At 40.2% G+C, this 22,611-nt stretch overlaps 1 pseudogene; it reads right to left on the bottom strand.

Annotated features, from left to right (window-relative positions):
* LOC130467311 (AP2-like ethylene-responsive transcription factor At1g16060) overlaps nt 1-13,979 on the bottom strand; it is a 71,609-nt pseudogene extending 57,630 nt beyond the window's left edge.
* Between the last annotated feature and the right edge of the window lie 8,632 nt (nt 13,980-22,611).

Below are 22,611 nucleotides of genomic sequence, written 5' to 3'. Positions count from 1 at the left end.
CTAAGGTGTTGTCTGTAAGCCGGGTCCAGGTTGTCAATGAATTTTTGGACCAATTCTGTTTCGGGAGGCCTATTGATTAGCTGGGCCGCCTGGTCCCTCCATCTAGCAAAGTAGGTCGTGAAACCCTCATTTTTCTTTTGGAAGAGAACTTCCAGCTCGCGCATGGTGACTTGGAAGTCCATGTTCGACGAGTATTGCTTGATGAAGACATTGACAAAGTCTTCCCAAGTGGGGAAGAGCTTAGTGTCCTGGTGATAGTACCATTTGAGCGGCACAGGTTCCAAGGACAAAGGAAAGGCAGGTAAGTACATGGACTTGTCCACGCCTTTCAAGTTCATGGTATTCACAAAGCTCAGTAGATGATCATGGGGGTTGTCCGTGGCTTTGAACTTTGGTAAGTCGGATGAACTGAACTTTTCTGGTAATTTGCCAGGAAAAGGTTCAGGATCGAGGGAGAAGTATTTGCTCCCCATGGTTTGCTGCAGGACCATTTTTTCAATCCTCTTCTCGTTTTCGAGGTCATTTTTGGCTTGCCCAGCCGCTAAAGCTTCATTTTCCATTTTCAGTTGGCCCATAAGTTGGGTCATTTGGACCATCTGGTCTCGCAAATCTTCGATGGACATGTTTGAAGGTGCGAATCGAGGTTGGGGAAGCGGAGATCCTTGAAATGAGGGACGACGGATGGAGCTTGGAGTTACTAAACCTGGTGTTGGTGATGTATCTTCGAGACGCACTAACCGTTGATTCCCTGATTTGCACCACGTGGCAGGACTGGTCCTAGGCATAAGATAAGCTAAAGTTTAGGTTCCCAAAGTTTCAAGCATTACTTAGTCTAGACTTCGACTCTCTAAATTGGTTTTTCGCTCTTTCTTCTGTCGGTACACTTTTTGGTTTTTTTTATTTTTTTATTTTGGTCATTCTTTGGATTTTCGAAACACTTGCCCGTGTGACATACATAGTTGTTAGCATGTTCGGTTTTGGTGCCGAGCATTGCCGTCGTAGGAGGCCTAACAACGACACAAAGAGTTATTAATTTTTTCACGAGTCGCTTTTTGAAATCGAGTGCTTCTCTTACGCCCTCGTAGCAATTCTTTTGATGAACATTTTTTTTTGCGCTACGTATTTTCCTTTCGCTCGGGCACCGAGGCTGCCGCGCCTGACCAGGAGGCCAAGCAGCAACTTCAGCGCCCAACTAGGGGCGTGAGAAATTCTGGCGCCCAGCCAGGGGCGTTGAAAATGCGTCCCTGGCTGGTTCTCGTTTTCTGTCTTCTGTTTATGCGACTTCGACTTGCGTGCTTGCCTAGTAACGTCATTTACGCGTAGCAGCGTTTGTGGGATTCGTTACAGGCCATCCCGAGCGTCGCTTATTTTGTGGCGATCATTCAGGTTTGCGGAACACGTGTTTCGGTATAACTCTTTGGCAAATTAGTCTATGAATGTTAGGGCAGTTTTTTAAGGTCGTTGGTTTTCTAGGATAGTTTGTCACACACAATCACATATTTCGCTACACATAACTACATTACAAACATGGATTTGAAAATTAAATATGCCACGTAGTTTATGATAGGCTTCTATGGGTAGTTTATTTGCGCCTGGCTTGGTACCGCTTCTATCGTAGATCCGACACATGCCCCGGTCGAGGTAGTGTCTTCAACAGACGCATTTCGCTCAAGAGGCCAACCTGCAAGTGCAAGCCAAGGGGGCATGCAGGCGAGAGGGACCTAATGGGCGAGCGATTGGGTTCGGGATAGGTGTACTACCTGCACAAGTACCGAGTGGGAAACATGCGCGGCGTATGCACCCCCCTATTGGCGAAAAAAGGTATCCTTAGTCCCAACTCCCGAGGGAGCCGAGATTCGTTATGATGTTCTGCCCGTTCACATTAATATGCTGATTTTCAGGTCGTCCCAACTTGATGGGGAAATAAACGCGGGGTAGGATCGTTTCACCCTTCGGCTATTTTGATTACCTACAAGCACGAGTATTTCCTTCACTATCCCAAGTGGAGTCGCCACTGTGAGGGGGTCGAAAAAGCGCGAGGCTAATGCGTGACCTCGTCCCTCGTGGGTGTGACGATTCTTTTTATTCAATCAAGTGTAATTGGATTTCCTGTGAGTATACACCCAATTGACTAGTAATATAGGAGTCGCCATTCAGTTTTTAACGACAATGAGAAAAACTGACAAAACCCGGTTATCGTGACATAAAGGGAGTGCAATTATGTTTGACCACGACGGCCGTAGGTTCCCTTGTGATCCCTGGTGTGGGGATCTCTCAATCTACACCCGCAAGGTAGAGATTGAGGGTTGGGGGGACTGTAACTACCGAGAGGAGTAATTCGCTCGTCGATAACTCCAGAGGCAGGATATCCTTACTAGCTCAGCATAAATAATTGAAGGGACATGCGTTAACTATTAAACTAATCTGAGTTGATTTTAGCAATATGCAACATATAATACTAATTCGATCGTGATTATCTGATTTAAATAGCATTAAGGGACCTAGCATGATAATCCGATTTCCCAAAAATATTATATTTGTTAGGCGTGATAGAACAATCAGATTAGGTTAGTTTAACAGTTCATAAAAAGGGCGAGGAAAGCAGCTAAATCATCGAAAAGGGACACATTACGACGCACCCTTGAGAGGTGCGTCACGGTTCTCAGAAAACTAACCACTTTGACTTTGCTATTTCTCCTTTTTATTTAACGAATCTCAATTATGGGACAGGATACGTTCTGTTCGATTTATGGATCGATTGGGACAGAACGCGTGAACAGTTTCGCAGCGAGAGGCTTAGGCTAAGGGTTGGAGTCAATACTCAGAATATAATTGTGTGTTGTTGTCCTTTCACGTTGAATTTAGGGGCCTATTTATAGGGAAGAGTTCGTGGAAAGATAGATTTGCAGAGTTCTAATCCACAAAGAATTAGGAAAAAACACGTACCCAGGTATTTTCAGCGCCCAGGCCTGGGCGCCGAAGATTTCGGCGCCCAGAGCCAGGCGTTGAAAATAGGGTCTGGGCTGTTTTCTTTAGTCAGATTCGGATTCCTGAAATCCGTAGAGTTTGAGATTAATTCGAGTCTTTTAGCGCGTATCAATTTTATGACGGAATGCGTCTGGGCCCGTTACGAACTCTAGGCTCGTTAGGATTTTAATTAATACGTAACTCTTATTTCCGAATCCTATTAGGAATAGGACTCTCGCGGTTTTCTATCTCATTTAGGATTTATGTTGGAATGCAACACCTAATTCTGAAAGATTTCTATCTTTTATGATTTGCCACTTTTAGAAGCTACCTTTTACGGCAGTTACTATTTTTAGCAGGTTTCCATAAATAGCAGGTTTCGGGTGAAATGAAATGAGGAATCGAGATTCGTTTATTTTATAGGAGATGCGTTGTCAAGTGGAGTTTTTATGCTTTCATCATGGAACCTTTTCCTTGCGGGAACGGGGACAAAAGTAGGCGTCTACAGACGCCTATTCTGGATTCCATCAGATTCCCCTATGGCCTGAAGATCAGGAAAAGACATCGTTTGTCACAAAGCAGGGCCTATACTGCTACAAGGTGATGCCGTTTGGCCTAAAAAATGCACCAACCACCTTCCAGTGTTTGGTGAACACAGTTTTTGCAAAACAGCTTGGAAGGAACATAGAAGCCTATATTGACGACATGATTGTTAAAAGCAAACAAAGGACGGATCACCTCGGCGACTTACGGGAGACCTTCGAGACTCTCAGGACATACCAAATGAGGCTCAATCCAAAGAAATGCATTTTCGGAGTCACTTCTGGCAAGTTCCTCGGTTTTCTAATTGATGAAAGGGGCATTGAGGCCAATCCTGACAAAGTACAAGCAGTCATCACTATGACGTCCCCAAAGACAGTTAAAGATGTGCAACGCCTGACTGGATGCCTGGCCTCCTTGGGACGATTCTTGTCTAGAGCCGGAGATAAGTGTCATTACCTTTTCAACACCATCAAAAAAGGGACCCAGTTTGAATGGACGCCCCGAGCAGAGGCTGCCTTCCTCCGTCTGAAAGAACATCTACACACCCTGCCGCGCCTGGTCAGTCCTCTCCGAGGGGAGGTTCTATGCCTTTACCTTTCCATCTCAGAATATTCCCTAAGCGCCGTCTTGCTCATAGAGAGAGAGGGAATACAGTTACCTGTCTATTTCATCAGCCACATGCTACAGAACGCCGAGCTTAAGTACCCAACCATTGAAAATTTTGGTTTTGCTATGTTCTTGGCTAGTAAGAAGCTTCGTCCTTACTTCCTGGCCCATCGGTTGATAGTATACACAGATCAACCTCTGAAATGGCCATTTATCAACCTGGAAGCGTCCGGGAGAATGCTCAATTGGGCAGTTGAACTCAATGCATTTGATATTTCCTATGAACCGCGAAAGGAAATAAAGGGGCAGGCCTTTGCTGACTTTATTGGGGAAATGACTAGGCCAGCCCACTTGAAAAATGACAAGAGACAACTGGCTAGCTTCGAAATACAACATATCCCGCGGTCTGAAAACAGCAAAGCAGACGCCCTATCCAAGCTGGCCAGTTCTGCGTCTTGTGACACTCCGCGTCACGTATTCTGGGAAGTGAAGCAGACCAAGAGAATTGATGTCTTGAGAACGGCTATCCTAGACAGAACGACCACTTGGATGGATGATATAGTAAATTTTAAAATGAATGGAGTACTCCATGAAGATCCCAAGCAGGCAGAAAGATTGCAAAAGAAATGCACCTGGTTCGAGATATGGAATGGGAGTTTATACAAAAAAGCCTTCTCATGGCCTCTTCTTCGCTGCGTAACCCCAGAAAAGGGGCACGAAGTACTAAAGGATCTACATCAGGGGCTATGCAGCTCTCATATAGGAGGAAGGGCCTTGGCAGAAAAAGCTTTAAGAACTGGATATTATTGGCCCACTCTCAAGGAAGATGCTTTTGACTTGGTTAAGCGATGTGATAAATGTCAACGGTTTGCTCATCTAATCCGACGACCGGCTCAAAGACTAACTCCCATCACCAGTCCGATACCATTTGCCAAATGGGGGATGGAGTTACTAGGCCCCTATACGATGGCCCCAGGGGGATTGCGCTATGTGATAGTTGTTGTTGACTATTTCACCAAATGGGTAGAGGCCGAAGCACTGAAAAACACTAAGGCACAGGATGTTAGAGCTTTCATCTGGAAAAGCATCATTACAAGATTCGGTGTGCCCCAGTCCATCGTCTTTGACAATGGGCCACAATTCAAGACACCCAAGTTGGAAAGCTGGTTAGAGGATCATGGTGTCACGGCATGCTTTGCATCAGTTGGCCGTCCTCAAGCAAATGGACAGGTGGAAGCATTCAACAAAATCATCTCCGAAGGAATGAAAAAGAAGCTAGATGAAGCAAAAGGGTTGTGGGCCGACGAGTTACCCAATGTTTTATGGTCCATACGAACAACGGCAAAAAATTCCACAGGAGAAACACCATTCTTATTAGCTTATGGAGCTTAAGCCGTCCTACCTATCGAAATGTGTGAGCCAACCTTGCGCGTCATGTTATTTGATGAAAACGCGAATTGGGAAATGATGAAGACGGCCTTAGATTTCTTACCAGAAACCAGAGGGAACGCGACTTTGCGCCAGCAACTATACAAACTCCGATTGACTAGAGAGTACAATAGGAAGGTCTCTAGGAGAATCCTAAAAGTCGGGGATTTTGTGCTAAGAAAGATGGAGGCCGTTGGACGTGCCAATGAACAAGGAAAACTCACCCCCACCTGGGAAGGTCCATACGAGATTTATGAGAAAGTTCGAGACGGGACCTACCGGACTCAAGACATGTTGGGGCGTCCGATATTGCGTACTTGGAATACGGACAACCTTAAGAAGTACTTTTTCTAAGTTGACATCTATGTTAAGTAACGACCATTTTGTAAGAATGAAGACGTCAACACTATAGACGCATCATGTAGCACGGTTTAATGAATTTTAAATGAAAATCTCCCTGCAAGCCGGCCTTGCTAGGGAACGTTTATTTATGTCAAATACGTTATCAAATCTCCTAACGAGGCCCATATAATAATATTCTCCTAAGAATTAAAGACTAGTCGTTTAAAGGCCTAAGAAGTGGCCTAGATTAGCACCCTCGCTAGGCTGATCACCTAGAACACATGGGATACACATTTTTCAGCAGCTATAAAGTAGCTAAAGACCTTGGCAATAAAGACCAAGGCGAATAATAAATTGCCGTCCCTATTTAGGGGCGTCGGCTATAAATGATGAAATAAACACACACCATAAAATAAACAGGAACGCCAAATAATATAAGGCAAAAAGCAGAAACGTTCAAAAGACGCCTAGCTATTCCAATAAGTCAGTCATAGTTACAGAGTTATGCACATAATGCCATTAATCAAGGCGTCGCAAAAATAAGCCCAAAATAAATACAAGGCTCCCAGAAAAGCCTCATTCATAGTCATCACCGGGAACATACTCAGGGGGGAGGGAATCCTTCCTTCAAGGCTCTCTCCACCTCCACCTGGTAGTCTATGAACTTCTCGAACCAGCTGAAGGGGCGCTCATTGGCGAACTCAGCGTTCCAAGCGAGTTCAATACCCCCTCGAATCGAATTCTCACCCAACACGGCAGACTGGGTACGCACCTCCTTGGACGTGGCCAGCTCCTTACGAGCCGCCTCCAGCTGTAACTCCAGCTCCTTAGACTTGGTGTCAAGACAGGAAAACTCAGCCTCCTTTTCCTTGTCTTCACAGATAGATCCTCCAGCTCTTGGAAGTTATGATCAATCTGTTCAAGACGCTGCTTGTTTTCAGCACGTTGAGAAGCGAGGGACTCGCTCAGCTCGTCAATCTCCTCCTTCCTCTTGAAACAGAGCTCCTCTAGCCCAGCAAAATGTTGATCGCCGCATTGACTAGCAAGAAGGCGGTGTCTAGCCTCTTCATGCACAAGGGAAGTACGCCACTTCTTCAACAATCTAGCAGTATAAACATCTGCAAGGCAGCAAGGGTAAATTTTGAAAGCATACCGTTTTGTACAAAAATAACTTCTAAAAAACAATAAAACTCACATCCAGCACAGAGGACTGCATGGCAGCAAGTTGAGTCTCAGCCGCCTCAGGAAGAGTCTCGGCATACTTTGGAGAAATAGCAATTCGCATGGCATTCATTATCTTGACGCGCTCCCGAGAAGAAAACCGGCCTGAAGAAGGGATCTGATCCAACTCAGCATCAATGGCTTTCTGAGGGTCGGGTATTTCTATTGGAAAAACAACAGCCTTAGAATCTCTAGGAGAAACTATAGAACTGCCGGACGAAGAACGGCAAGTGGTTACGATGTTGGAGTAAAACTTACCCCCCGAATTCCTAGCCCTCTCTGCCGTCCTCGGAGGAATGTTCCGCCGGACGTCTTCGGGAATTCCCCCTAGCGGATCATTTACCCTCTTAGCCTTCTGAGAACTAGGAGAGGCAAACTCCCTTTGGCACGCTCGAGACGCCTTCGCTGACGAAGACGTCTTTGAAACTGCCGGTTTGAAGAAAGGTTTGCCTGTGCCACCAGCTTTGCGCTTGGAGGCCGGCGCAGCGGTCGTAGCGGCCTTCCTCGACCCCTATGAAAGTAGCGTAACATCAGTTGCAAATACTGAAAGAAACATATTTTAGAAAGCACAAGTAATAAATACCTTCTTCTCCTCCGCGGGAAGATCAGGTTGCTGAGCGACCTGTTCTGGGTCGGTCTGCTCAGCGGCCTTTGGGCATTGCAGAGCCTGGAAGGTACTTGTGTCAAGCACCTCAGCCAGCCAGGACGACATGTCCACTTGGCCCTTAGCTGCGTCATCCAGCTTCTCCATAGCTTCGTCTAAAAATAAAAGAGGAAGACGTCAAGAAACCATAAAAAAAAGGGGGGGACAAAACAACAAAATACTGGTGCTACAAGGTATTACCTCTCGGCATATACGGACACAAGCCCACCGCCGAGAGGAAGGTAGGATCGTCCAACTGATCCAAGTGAGGCAACCACCCCTCAGGAATATAGGCAGTCTTGCTCCCCACGGTGAGCGGCTTGGCCATGAAAAGAGATGAGATTTGGCCCCAAAGGGCAGCGGAAACTGGAGGAAAGGAACCACTTCTTCCAACAAAGTTGGGTTGAAACGTCCACTGCCTCATTCGGTTACACATCTCCAGGTCAGACGTCCTGATAACGACCCACTTATTTCGCCAGTGGTGCCATTTGGACGCCTTGCCCATGACTGTCCTATACACTCCCTTATAACTAAGAGCCAGCCAGCCCTCGGTGGCCTGAGGGACTTTGGACATAGAAGCTATTATGAGGAATGCCGGGAAAGAAGGGGTGATGCCCTAAAGTTCACACCTGGCAATGTATCCAAACACGCCGGCCCAAGAGTTGGGAGACATTTGGTTCAACCCTATGTTGAACCCGTCCAGAAGTTCCACCACGAAGGGGTGAGGAGGAAACCTCATGCCTAATTTTAGAAAGGAGCTATACACGGCAAACTCCCCTTCCACCAAGCCAAAGCTAGTGCAATCCATATCGGCCGATATGCAGAATTTGTATCCGGAACCAAGGTTTAAGGACGCCCCATAATCAGCCCCCTGCTCAGTCAAATAATGCAGCCACGTCTGAAGGGGGAAAATCTCGCAAGGATGAAGGTGACCTTCTTCACTCCTGGACGGGCCCGCTGGCGCACCTTCTGCGAGTTCATTGTTGGGAACGTCCTCGTCCATGGGAGAAGAAGATTCTCCCTCGAAGCATGAATCTTCGTCTATTTGTACCATGATATCTTGCACAGGCTGAAGAATTGGCTCAAGACGGGAACAACTTGAAAAAATGAAGACGTCAAAATAGCGGGTCGTCATCTTCAGTCTTTGACCAGATCAACGTACCAAGAGAAATGACCAAAAATAACAAAAGTTAACAAAAACACGTTTCATTGAAATAAATGTTACATGTTGGATTAAATCGAAGATTTCCAAACAAATTCAGTTCCTTTAAAATGATGAACTTCAAGAACAAGGGCTTGAAGATTGGGGTGGCGTTGCAGTACTTCCTGGTGGTTGCTGGACGCCGAAAATCGCCTTCTCCTATGTCTCTCAAGTGATTTTTAGAAATGAGGGGGAAATCACTCAAAATGGTAACTTATTTATAGAGGGGTAAGAAATGATTGCCCCTGCCAAGCGTCATTACCACACAGGATAATCTAAGAGAAGTAAAAACTAACGTCCATTTTCACTACTCATGAGGGGCAAATGATGTGGGCCTAAATATCTCCTCATAAGGCTCATGGGCTGAATAGTGAGGGCAGCCCATCTCTAGCGATTTACGAGTCCAAAGATCGGAAGATGACCTAAGCGCGCCTACATATACAAGAGCAATGGCTTAATAAAAGGCCCACCTTTGTTGGTGGCCCAGGCCCAACTTACAAAAGGGTCCATTTGCTAAATAGACCAAAGGACATGTGTCCTTACTTCCCAATAAGCAAACGCACCTTGCAGCTAGGGTTGAGGGATCAACTCCCAAGAAACCCTAGTTCTATAAATAGCTCAGATCCCAAGGTAAGAGGGGCAATCAATTCATTCCCATCTACCTTAAACTTTTCTCTCTGCCTTCTCTCTACAATTACTTTTCTCTCTAGCCTATACTTACTTAGGCATCGGAGGGAATATTCTTACGGGAATATTCTTGTTTTGCAGGTAGCCAGAGATTCGTGCCAGCTCATACTTTATACCTCCAGGAACGCGTGACACGTCATCACCGTAAAAGATCCCACAACACTAACCTTTGTTTTCATACACTAGAAATGAAATAGGGTCAAAGTGAATTAAGTGAATAGTACAATAAGTCAAAACGGTGCGAGTATTCCGCGACGGAAGGAGTAATTAATTGTTTAAAGAGGTGAATTTTTTAAAATTGTAAAGGTAGTTTACATGAAAATTTAAAGACGTTAAATTGAAAAGGTACTCAATATACTATTCTATATAAAGTTATCGACCAAGAAACTACTCGTATCGCTTAACATGACTTAAAATAACAGAACATTACCATGTAAGATGTTTAAAACAACTTGTCAAATAGAGCCTAAGAGTTAGAGTAACAAGTTTGACCATTGGAAGCAGTATCCAAGAGTTCAAATTGGAACCAGATCAGGTTTTTAGTTTTTTTTTTTTTTTGTTGTTGTTGTTGTATGTTTAGCGGATGTCAAAAAAAGAGTTTGACCATTGTGGGTAATTGTAACTTGTAAGTTGTGACTTGTGAGATCTAGTTGCTTCGTAAATTTTGAACGGGGGCCAAACACATGGTAAAAGGATAGAGTAAAACAAACTCATGCAAACTACTTTGTACTTTTTTGTTGTATAATCAAGGTGTCCGCGCCACAGTTAACAATGACTAACCCTCTCGCTTCGCATGCTTCAATTACAAGTAATGGCTATACTATAAAACAATCACTTTATAGAGATCAGTAGTTTCGTCTCCAATTAATCTAAATCGTCTCAAAATGATGATTAGAGACGAAAATACGACGTCCTTGTAAAGGTCGTCTCAAATCCTTTTTCTATACTCCCTCTGATCTCTCTCCTACCAACCCTTGAACCCCTGTTCTCCAGCAATCATGTAAATGATTTTAGCCAACGAGACGCAAGGAGGGTTAGTCGTCTCAAATCCTTTGGGATGAAATTTTGGCAAATCCATTACAAATTTGAGACGGAATTTTTAAACTCCATGTATAATAACTGATCACTTTGTTTTTTAATTAATAAGTTGGAGGTCAAATCTCAATCTTTTAACTAGCATTACAAAATTATGCATTAAAGATTTTGAGACGGGTACAATAAACATCTCAAATTCGAGACAGATTATTAACATTTTGTCTCTAAATTAAATAAAAATTGAGGAACTGCTTGGGAGAATAATGCCGAAGTTACAAAAGTGTCCCACCAATAATAGTGTTGTTACTTTTCACGTTTATTGTTGTATGGTTCCCTCTTAAGGAACATGAGATTGTCGCTTACCATTGTAGTTTGGGGGGAGATTATGAATATAAAAGCTTATGCAGCAAAGAAAGTCATAGAGGTTGTAGCCCTTGTAGGTTGTTATTGGTGCTCTGAGTTGAATTAAAGTATTAAACTATGAAACATATAAATATGGTCCAACATAACGGGGAGGAAGGATTTGATTATCCATCTTTGGGGAAAATTATCTTCATTAATCATTACACTCGAAATACGTTACCCCTCTCTGTCTCTTTTTGTTTATCCTAGCTATTTATCATTATAATCCATTCTTATAAGATTGCTGCAATATTAAAAATGATTGTGAGGGCTATAAGTGTACTATCACATAAAATACTTTTGATTCCACCACTTTTATCTCTTCTCAACCCACTCACCTAATAAAGGAATTTTTTATGCATTGGGGAAACAATAAGAGATAGAACGAGGGAGTATCTAAAGCATCTGACTGAAGAAAACATACACGATACATTGCATGCATGCACAGACGGTAACGTTATGTTCGATCTCTTCGCCTTATACTTTATTACTTATTGTTGTTAAAATTATATCCGGCTAGAAAAAGCAAAACACCCCCCACATAAAGTATTCATACCGTACCACATCAGACTAAAATAAACAAGAAAAAATCTAACCAAAAACATATCAAAATTTTAAAAAATCAAATTAGACTAGGCGAAATGAACAGAGCTTAAATACACCCTAACAAAATTCTACTGCGCGATAAGGGGTATGGAATCATAGACAACATACCAAGATATACTGCGATCGAAAATGATAAAGGTCGCAACACGCGACCTTTAAGCCGTGTCACAATGATGACATGTCATGCTTATGTGTCATGATTTAAATTGGAAACTAAAATATTTAACTTATATAATCTATTATACATGTTTCATAAAAGGTAAGAAAATTTTAATATTCTAATTTGTTTCCTTTTTTATATCGATTAATCTATTTACATATTTTCATAGTAAAAATATTGAATTGTTAGTAAAAATATCCTGATGACACATAGCCTACGTGGCGCCTATATGTACCAATTAAACTGCGACACGTAAGATTGTGACAACTAAATATTGTCGCAACTTGCGACCTTTATCATCACCCTACTGCGATTTTGTTATTTGGAGGTTCCAATTCCCGATTTGTAGATCACAACGAGAAATAGAAAAGGTAAAAAAAAAATTGATCAGTATATTTCAAAAAATACCTTTTTATGAATCAAATACGTAATACGGAGTATAACTATATTTGTCGTTAGGGAAGGAATAGTCAGGCGTTTTCTGGTTGTGTAATATATATGGTAGATCGAAATCAAGTTTAGAAGGCTCATGATCGGGCAAGGGCAGCAATATAAGAGGGGTTCGGTGCAACATCTTTTTTTTGGGGAACCAAATTTAGTTTTGTTTTAAGTTTAACTTTGTTCATTTCCTGAATGTCAAAAATGAAATAAAATCTATAATCAGGTTTCAAGAACAAAAAAAAAGGAATTGATGAATTAAACCTTGTTTTCCTTTCTTTTTCTGTGTATCATTCCAACAATCCTTATCCCACAAATGCGCTTCATATCTTCCGCTCCATCTATGCCTATGTACAAGGATCGGATTAGGGTAAAAACCACCATTAAAAAAATTAAAGTATTACAAAAATAATTAATCTGCCAATATTAAGCTAGCAGAAGATCCCAGATCCGTTCTTGATATTAACAAAGATGATAATCAAGATTAATTACCTAGTGACACCGCGATAAATGGAGGTACGCTGAAAAGAGGATTCTCTAGGAAAACTTTTCCTTGTTCGCTTAACTTTGTTTACATAATTAGTACTTGTAGTACTAAGTTTAGTATTATCATCAGAATTAAACTTGATCTGTTTATTTTTGGTAGATTTTTCATAGTATTTTTCTGTTCATAGAAAGAATTAAAGAGAGGAGAAACTCATAAAGCAGTTAAGTACGAGGACAGAACCAGAGGAGATATGTGAGGTTTTATTATTGCAGGTTGATCCATGTTGTTGTAGTTGTCTAGTTGATGGTGACACACTCAGAAAATAATTCCCCATTAAATTCTCATGATTTCAAAATATAATTTTTTTTTTTTTTTGACAACCAAAATGTAATTTCATAGTTAAGTATTTATTACATTTGAAAGACTACATGGAGTATAGACTCTTAATTACATTCAGTGTGCAATAAATATCGTAAAATGAATGTAAAGTTACCATAAAATGTTTAAAAAACATTTTGATATAATGTACAAGTTATTTACTTTTTTGTGACAAAATTTCTTTTCTTTAATAAAAAAAGTCTCACCAAAAACACTCATAATGTATAAAGGCAACCCTATAATTATTTAAAAAGTTTATCCATAAAAAATTACTCATAACATAAAAATATAATAAAAATATATTATAAGTTACCAAAACGTGGATATGCCAGGATATCCAGAGTATGATAAGTCGGTTTTGGTGGGGAGGTAAGGAGGATGCACGAAAGATAGCATGGGTCTCATGGGACAATCTGTGCCACAGCAAGGTTCGTGGGGGAATGGGGTTTAGACGGATCGCCGATTTTAATGTTGCCTTGCTGGCTAAGCAAGCCTGGAGGGTCTTAAATATGCCTGAACTTCTTTCATCAAGAATCCTAAAGGCACGCTATTTCTCGCAAACATCGTTTTTTGGAGTCGAATATTGGGTATAGGCCGAGCTTTGTGTGGCGGAGTATATGGGGTAGTAAATGGGTTCTAGAGAAAAGATGAAAGTGGATCATAGGAGATGGAAGAAAAGTGAAAATATGGGACGACCCATGGCTAGGAAGCCCTCCCTCATACCGTGTTATATCTGCGCGGAAAGAGGTGAGCGGGTGCAATTTTGTGGCTGACCCGATAGACCATGAAAGCAGTAGTTGGAAGGAGGATGTAGTGGATGAATGCTTTCTCCCATTCGAAGCCCAAGAGGTGGTGTCAATACCCCTATCTTCTACCCTCTTCGAAGATGAATTAGTGTGAAGCTATGAGAAGTCCGGTGAGTACTCGGTCAAGTCGGGTCACAACTTTATAACGTTTTTTAATGGGCTACAAGGTCAGGGATTTTCGTCATCCGAAGTATCAAAAATGTGGAAGAGGATTTGGGGTCTTGCTGTCCCACCGAAGGTTTGAGTTTTCATTTGGAGGCTTAGTAGTGGTGCTCTACCTACGGCCTTGGGCCTTCACAAGAGAGTGGATAGCATACCTCCTTGGTGCAATAGATGCGAGAGGCTAGCAGAGTCGGCGGTTCATGTTGTAAGGGACTGCAAGTTTGTGGCGAGAGTGTGGGATGATGATGATGAGTTAAGCTGTATGTGGGAGTGTCCAAAGGTAGAGAACGTTTGTGATTGGGTAAACTGGTGGCTGGCTAATCTACAGGGAGAGGAAGCGAGTAAGGTAGCGATGGTTACTTGGATGTGCTGGAACGAAAGAAACGCGGTGTTCCATGGCAAGCAAGAGAGACTGCCAGGTGAGTTAGTGGCTGCTGCCACTGCAGCACTGAAGGCTTTTAGCGACGCAAGGGAGGGGGAGGATGGAATTTGGGGGAATAAGGAGATTAAGGGAGGGAGGCCACGCGAGTGTAGGAGACCACGGGAGAGGGTGGTTTTGCACCCTCCAGGTAGGGGTGCAGTTAAAGTAAACCTTGACGGGGCTCTCTTCGAAGGCGTTGGTGTGGGGATGGGGGTGGTGATTAGAGATGAGGAAGGGAGTGTGGTGCGGGCTCCGTGCAAGCAAGAAAACAAGAATTGGGTGGTGGCAGTAGTCGAAGCCAAAGCGGTCGTTTTGGGGCTCAAGCTGGCTGCACAAGGTAACGCAAGAGTGGTAGAAGTAGAGTGTGATAACAAGGGAGTGATCGATCTGATCAATGGAAAGCAAAGGAATGGTTCGCAGCTTGGATTGATAGTTAGAGAAATAGTCCATCTAGCTAGTTGTTTTACAAGTGTTAAATTTTATCATGTATTTAGAGAGGCTAATGCGGCTGCCCATACTATGGCTCACCTAAGCCCGCTCGAGTTTAATACGCGAGTTTGGGTTGGGGGTTGTCCACGTATGCTAGACGATGTAATTGCTTCAGATTTCTGCTTAATTAATAAAGACAACTAACGGTACCGTCCGTTTTCCTTCAAAAAAAAATGTACAATAAATTTTTTGTATACCATGCAAAACCTTTTAAAATGCAGAGAGAAATTTCAAATTTTATCCAGGAGAACTTGGACAACTCCTATGGCTTAAAAAGGGATATGCTCACAAAAAAAAAAATATGTGAGCAGGTAGCCCACCATTGGCACAACAATGACAAAAGTCGTTGTTAAAACCTTGTAGCTATTTTGGATAGATAACTAAAAAAAAAGTAGCTCAAATAAATAAAAAATTTAAATTAAATATTATAGGGAGCTACAAGGTATTGTACCCACCAATGTAAAAATTTATAGCTCAAATCAATTGTAGCTAGAAATTTGATATGACAAACTTAGCCACAACACCTTGTAGCTCACCATTGGAGTTGCTCTTATATATTTTGTACAGTTTAAGACAAATATACTCGCATGTAAAATCTTGTTCATTCATCTCGATGCGTAGTTGTAAAATATCAACTTAATTTTTATAATTATTTTATAATACATTGTTGAAATATATATTCGGCATATTTATATGATCGCTAATGACTTCTCCATGGTCCTGAAGTTCTTAAATTCTTATTTAAAGGTGGTGTACAATAAATATTGAATCGTAAGTTAAAGTCAATCTTTAAAAGTTACACGGTATAATGTAAAGTTATCAATTTTTAGTGACAAAATTTTTTGTTGTAATAAAAATTATCCCTTCAAAATCACTAGCTAATAATGTACTACGTGTAAAGGTAAATATGTAACTCTTTAAAATGTTTATCCATCAAAAAAAATTGTAACAAAAATTTATTAAAAAATTAAAAATTACCAAAAATTGGGTAAAAGTTACCCCGATGTAAATAAATTCATTGTACACCTAGTGTGTGCAGGACCTTTTGCCCGACATTATATGATTTTGAAGTTCTTTTGAATATAGTTAACATATATATTATCTAAACTTATATTAACATTTTTGAGATTATCTTATTTTTCCTCTGTATTATTTTTATATTTGCACCATTTACACTCTCCTATATATAAGAAAAAATATATTCATATGAGAACTTATTTAACTTGTCTTGAAATGTACTTTTAAAATGTATAGTTAGAGATATTAAGGATTAAGTTGTGCGTCAACAAGCGTGAAACCTCAAATGATGCAATTTTTTTTCAAAGGAGAAAGTATGGAATGAAAAACTTATATATTATACTAAAACAGAGATGCACTAGAAGTGACATGTGTCACTTTCTGGTGCAAAATTTTCCCGCCAAAATTATTTTTCCTAAAATAAATCTCTACTTTATTATAATTTTTTATTTTTCTATTCTTTTCTGTAATTGTTTATGTATGGAACAAAATTATTTTTATAGATTATAGAAACAATATATGACATAATAATTTACTAAAATGATTTTTGGTAATATTTTAGTCAAATAATTATATTAATAATGGAAAATATATTTACTCAATATTTTTTGGTCAAATCAGCATATTAGTATATCGAATATTTTGGTCAAATTAGCGTATCAAGCATATAAATTACTTCGTATGTAATATGTAGTAAGACATGTGATATTCGAGTAGGAACACGTACAAGAGGGGGGAGGTGAATTGTAATTGGAACTTTAGTGAAATTTCTTGTCGAACTTAGAAACAACGAAGGAACTGATAAACACAGAGACGAAAGATAAACAATTGAGGAAACTTCTTGATACTAATCAAGAAGGAAAAACCTCAAGACTCTTTATATTAAAGTAATACATCGATTACAATAACACTACAGCTCGAGTTCCACTCAAACTCGAGTTCCTTACATTATTCTACTTTGATTACTGTACTCTTCTTCCTCTCTTTCTCCCAGACTTAACTCTAAGCCTTTACAAGGATCACACAATCCTTTCACATTCAAAAATAAAATTCGTTTTATATGAGAACACTTAGTATTAATAAAGCCTAGATATATTAGGAACTTTAACTTAACTAGGACACAAACTGTTTTAAGAAAACTCTTTAAAACTTTTTTAGAAGATAAGATACTCTTGGAGTGTTTGTGTACGTGTTTTTATCAGAAAAAGTTTGTCCTTATTATAGAGAATTCTCATTAGGGTTGGTTCCCCTCTAATCTCAACTACCACTAACAGAATCCCTGGCCTTCACGTCCCTTATGTTGTGGGAGTTTTTCCTATTAATGATGACGAGGAGGTATCCGGTTCCACGTAGAGTTTAGTCCAGTCCACGTCGGGCGGCTTTCCTGCAAAACAAGAATATTCCCGTAGGAATATTCCCTCCGATGCTTAAGTAAGATTAAGGTCTAAGGAAGAAGTACTTAGTAAAAATAAAGCAGTAACTTCTGAAATTGAAGGGTGTTTCTCTATCTAGGAACTTGTGTCAATTCCATGGGAATTGGTTGTATTTATAGCCTCCCTCTTTTGGGGGAAAACCCTAGGAAGCGGTCACATGATTGGCTAGTTTACCATGATGTGACAAGTGTCATTGTCATAATATTCTCTATGTTGGGCCATGGGCCTTTAAGAGGCTTGAAAAACGTGTTTGTGAAGGAAATAATGCCCTTGGTCCAAGTATGCATTTAATGTTAAGTCTAATAAATGCGGTTCAGTATTAATTAACAAGTTAATAATTCAGTGAGATCAAGTGAGCTGAATGCCTAGCTAGAGGCCGCTTCAGTTCAAGTGGAATTAATGATATTAATCCACAGCTTACTCTTGACTGAACCCGTAGGGTCACACAAATAGTACGTAAACGGATCAAGTATTTAATGGCATTAAATACTCCATCTATGGATATTCGGAATCGACGGATCTTGGTTTCAGTGGGAGCTAAGATCGTCACAGGCAAGAAAAGAATACTCCGGAAACGATGATATTGCCGGAAACGGAAATATGGATCGTATCGGAAATATAAATATTATCCAAGTCGTAGATGTTGCCGGAAACGGAAACATGGTACGTATCGGAAAATATTATCGGAAATAGAAATATTGCCGGAATCGGAAATATTGCCGGAAACGGAAATATTGTCTGAATCGGAAATATTATCGGAATCGGAAAATAATTCCGGAAACGGAAATATTAAATATTTGTTCGAAACGGAAATTAATTCCGGAATCGGAAATGTTAAATATTGTTCGTATCGGAAATGAATTCCGGAATCGGAAAATTAATCGGAAGCGCGTCTTACGAATTAGCATCGGACGAGCTTGCTAGACGAAGGCCCAGCACGAAGCCAGGCCCACGTCCAGCAAGGGAAACGCGCGCCACAACACCCCAGCCCAAGGCTGCGCCAGGCCCACCGCAAGGCAGGCCCAGCGCGCGCCCAAGGCTGCGGCAGTCGTGGGCTGCGTTGCTCGGGCTGTGCGCGCGCGCGCATGGCGCCCCTCGTGGGCTGCTGTGCGTGCGTGTGTGTTTGTGTTCGCATACGAAACCTAAAGCGTATAGGATTCGTTTAATGATTAAATTCCTAATCCTAAAAGATAAATTAATTAAATAAGAGTTCCACTAGGATTCTAATTTAATTAATTCGTATCCTAGTAGGATTCCAATTCTCTTTCCATACCCCTATAAATATGTGGCCTGGGTTCACAATTTATAACGAGTTTTCAAGTATTCAAAGTGAGTTTTTGAGAGAAAAATTCAGTCACACATCTTGCCTAAAAGTGCCGAAAATTAATAGTACCTTAAGGGCGATTCTAGTTGGTCAATCTTAAGGCGGATCCGGACGTGCTGTGGACTATCTACGGAGGGACGACACTTGGAGTCCTAAAGACTTGTTCTTGTTCGGTTCGGGCGCAGCTAGGGAAGGCACGCAACAAAGAGTATGCATCTAAACTATGCTAAATGATTATGTGTAAATAATATGTATTCCTGGCTTAATGGTTGTTTCCGCATGATTTATGAATTGTCATATGTATCATAACCTAACAGTGGTATCACGAGCCTCTTATTATTTTCATAATCTAAATTGCATGAACATGGTTAAATATTACAAATTTGCAAGAATTAAAAGGGGTGATTAATTTTCGTAATTGTTAATTAATTGCAAATTGCGTTTATTTAATTATACGTACGCAGTTTTTCGGCAGTTTCTTCGTTACTCATCCAAATCGAGTGATTTTTGTGTCAATTCCGCATGTAAAAGGCATTCTAAAATTTTGACAAAAAGAATATTTTTCTGCCGAACCCAGAATTCTCAAATTCGAAACTTAACTATGACTTTTCGGAGGTTTTAGTTTTTCGAATGCAAAATTTCGTAAATTTAAGATGTTAAATTAAATATTTGCGATTCTTGTTGATAAATCTTGAATTTTTGATTGACCTACTGTATATGTTTAACAAGTTTGAATGCCTAGCCTTGTTAATTATGCAATCTAATTTGTAATTATGATTAATTTGTTGAAAATTAGAATAATTTAGAATTAATTTGATTTTCATAATTAATTATAATTTAATTAGATACCTATGATTAAAAACCACCATAAAAATTGTAAATTTATGATAAATTTTAAATTTTTATGACCTAGGCTTGAATCCATGTTAATCGGAAATCAATTGAATAATAAATTTTCGATTTTTCGCCCTAAAATTATGAAATTAATATTATTTATTAATTTGTCATTAATTTTAAATATAAATTTTTTAAATTTTATGCGATTCGTTCATTAACTTGCACGCACAAAGCAATGGACGCTACGTGTTACCCTTAAGGGGTGTTGTATAGTGCGGGCATGTGACGACGAGCAAGGGAGCTCGTCGCCCATGCGGCACGAATGCAATGAGCAAGGCCATGGTGCACGAGCACAAGGCAACAGCCCTGCCTTGCGTCGTGGGCTATGAGCAATGGACGAATGGGCATGGGCGAAGGCAAGGCACGGCAGTCGCGTGTGGGCAGCAAGCGAGCTGCGCCACAACGCGCACTGCCTCGCGCAAGCGCGCGCAGCCTCGCGCGCAGCGAGCGCAAGCTCGCGTGCCACGAGTGCTACGCCCAGCGTCGATGCCGCGCACAGAGAGCGCTAGCTCGCATCAAGCGAGTGCTGGCGAGCGCGCATAGCGAGCGCTGGCGAGCGCGCACAGCGAGCGCTAGCTCGCGTGCATCGAGCACTGGCGCGCGCGCAGGGAGCACCAGCTCGCGCGATGGCTTGCGAAGGATAGCAGCAGAAGCTATGCGACGCAGCGCATGGGCTGCGCGCACATGGCCAGCGATGGCTGTGTGCGAGTGGCCCATGGGCGTGCGATGCGTGAGGTGTTTGCGTTGCGATTAGATCGTTTTGAAATTTTAATTTGAAATTTTCAGTTTACGTAATTTTAATTAATTTTAAAATTAATAATTTAAATTATTTTCTTGGATTTTAATTTTGAATATTGTAATTATAATAAATTTTATTTATTCTAATTATTTTACTAAAATTAAAATCATGAATTAATTTAAATACGACTGAAATTAAATTAAACTTTTTGGATTCAATTATAAATTTATATGAGCTTTAAATTTTAATTAAATTTGTATGTTTTCGGTTAGACTAGAAATACATTTTTATGTTTAAAATTAGTAAAGCATATGAATTTATTGGTTTAAGTGGGAGCGCTTTTAGTCATAAACTCTTGATTAGGTCTACAAATCCTTAAGGTTAAAACAACTTGATTAGAATTAATAAGGACTGAATAATTGGTAGATTATTGGTGCCCTTGATTAATTGTTGCAAATGTTTACGTGATGCATAATGTGTTTTACTAACCAGCTATGTGGGCCATTCATGATAATGAATGGGTGAATGGTATATATTGTATATGTACTGTTTTGCAGTTTATGAAGTGACTAGTATGGCCCAAATAGGATAGAAAATATGGTCTGCGTACCATTAATTTGAATGTAATTGGTCTAAAGTACCAAAGTTGTTTTTCAATTCAAATATGGTCTGCGTACCATCAAATAGTTGTAATTAGTTTTCATTATAGCTTATCCTATTTGAAGAAAATGGTGCCTCCAACGGAGATTTTCAAGACGGACTTTGAAGTTAAAGCTTCAAGATGAAGTCGGGCCATACTAGATCACATTTATCTTATGCATGTTTTAAGTTATTTATTGCTTTTAAATATGTCTTAAAATGCATGAGATCAAAAGCTTGATTATGTTGCATGATTAAGGATTTTAGTTCACTTAAAATCTAACCAACATAGTAAGAGCCTTAAGTTCCAAACTTAAAAATTGAGTTAAAAGGTGCCATGCCAAAATATACACTTGCTTGGATATCCTTTACATCAATCTAGTAATAGTTTTCGCTCAGCGAGGTGTTACTTATTTGTCCTAAAGGGGCAAGGTACACAAATAATTGTGAGTACATGTTAGTTTTGGTGAAACTCAACGATATAAGTAAGGAGTCCTTTTATGTCTTGGCAAAATCGATAGGTTTACCTAATAAGTTCTTAGACATACCTATCAACCAAGAATAGTTTCTAGACTATTGGCAAAAGGCTTTTGCTTACCTAAGATGTTTTAGGATTAAGTCGACAAACTGTGCTTAGTTCTTCAATGATTTTAGGATCTTGGAATCATTTTATTCACACCTGCCGGAACAATAAATTCGAATAAAATGCTAATAACTTGTTGAAATTGCATGATTGCTTTAATTTTCAAGTTATTACTCATGATAAATGTTTAGACTTTGCATGCTTCAATGTATGTTGTTTATAATTAAATATCTTGCACTGCAGTAAATCCTTTTAGAAAGGTAACAGTAAATTTCCTCGATTGGTAGTGAATCCAAGAACGATTCACGGAAATGAGAGAAAATGAGCAATTTAAAATGTACGTTTCTTTTAGCGACTTTTATGGTTGTTTTCGAATATCAAAATCGAATGGCAAACCAATTGGTGCTTGTGAATTCAAAATACAATGAAGTTTTGAGATCATAAAGCATTGAGTTTAATACGCTCAGCTTTACCAATGGTTAACAACCTAATATCTTTGTCCATTTAATTCTCGAATGAGTCTAGTCCCTAGACATTCGAATAGATCGATGCTTAGAGAACTTTAGAAGCTTCTGGTAAGATCATCTAGTTGAAACTTAAAATTCAACATAAATTAAATGGTAAGAACCTTGTTGGGGTGACATTGGACATGTCTAACAAAGTATAAAAGTCAACACTAAAGAATTTAATTCTTAAGACTATAAGAAAGGGTACAAGAAATAGGAAAACGAGGAACAAATGAAAGGAATTTACGATTCTGTTTCTACCTATAAGTTTATGTTCAAAGAGAAGTGACCTAGCAATCAAACTTCCTTGGTATCATATACCGCTTGAGGTTCTTACTTCGGTAATAACTCAAACAATGGAAGCTAGGATACACTAATGACCTACAAGTGGGAAATGAAGCATGGCAATGCTACATTAGTTGTAGGGTCATCTAGTTTGTTTTAAGTCCTT

The sequence above is a fragment of the Spinacia oleracea genome, chromosome 2 (genome assembly GCF_020520425.1).
Source record: "Spinacia oleracea cultivar Varoflay chromosome 2, BTI_SOV_V1, whole genome shotgun sequence".
Classification (NCBI taxonomy): domain Eukaryota; kingdom Viridiplantae; phylum Streptophyta; class Magnoliopsida; order Caryophyllales; family Amaranthaceae; genus Spinacia; species Spinacia oleracea.
Note: the sequence above shows the minus strand (reverse complement) of the source record. Positions and strands in the feature narration are given on the sequence as shown.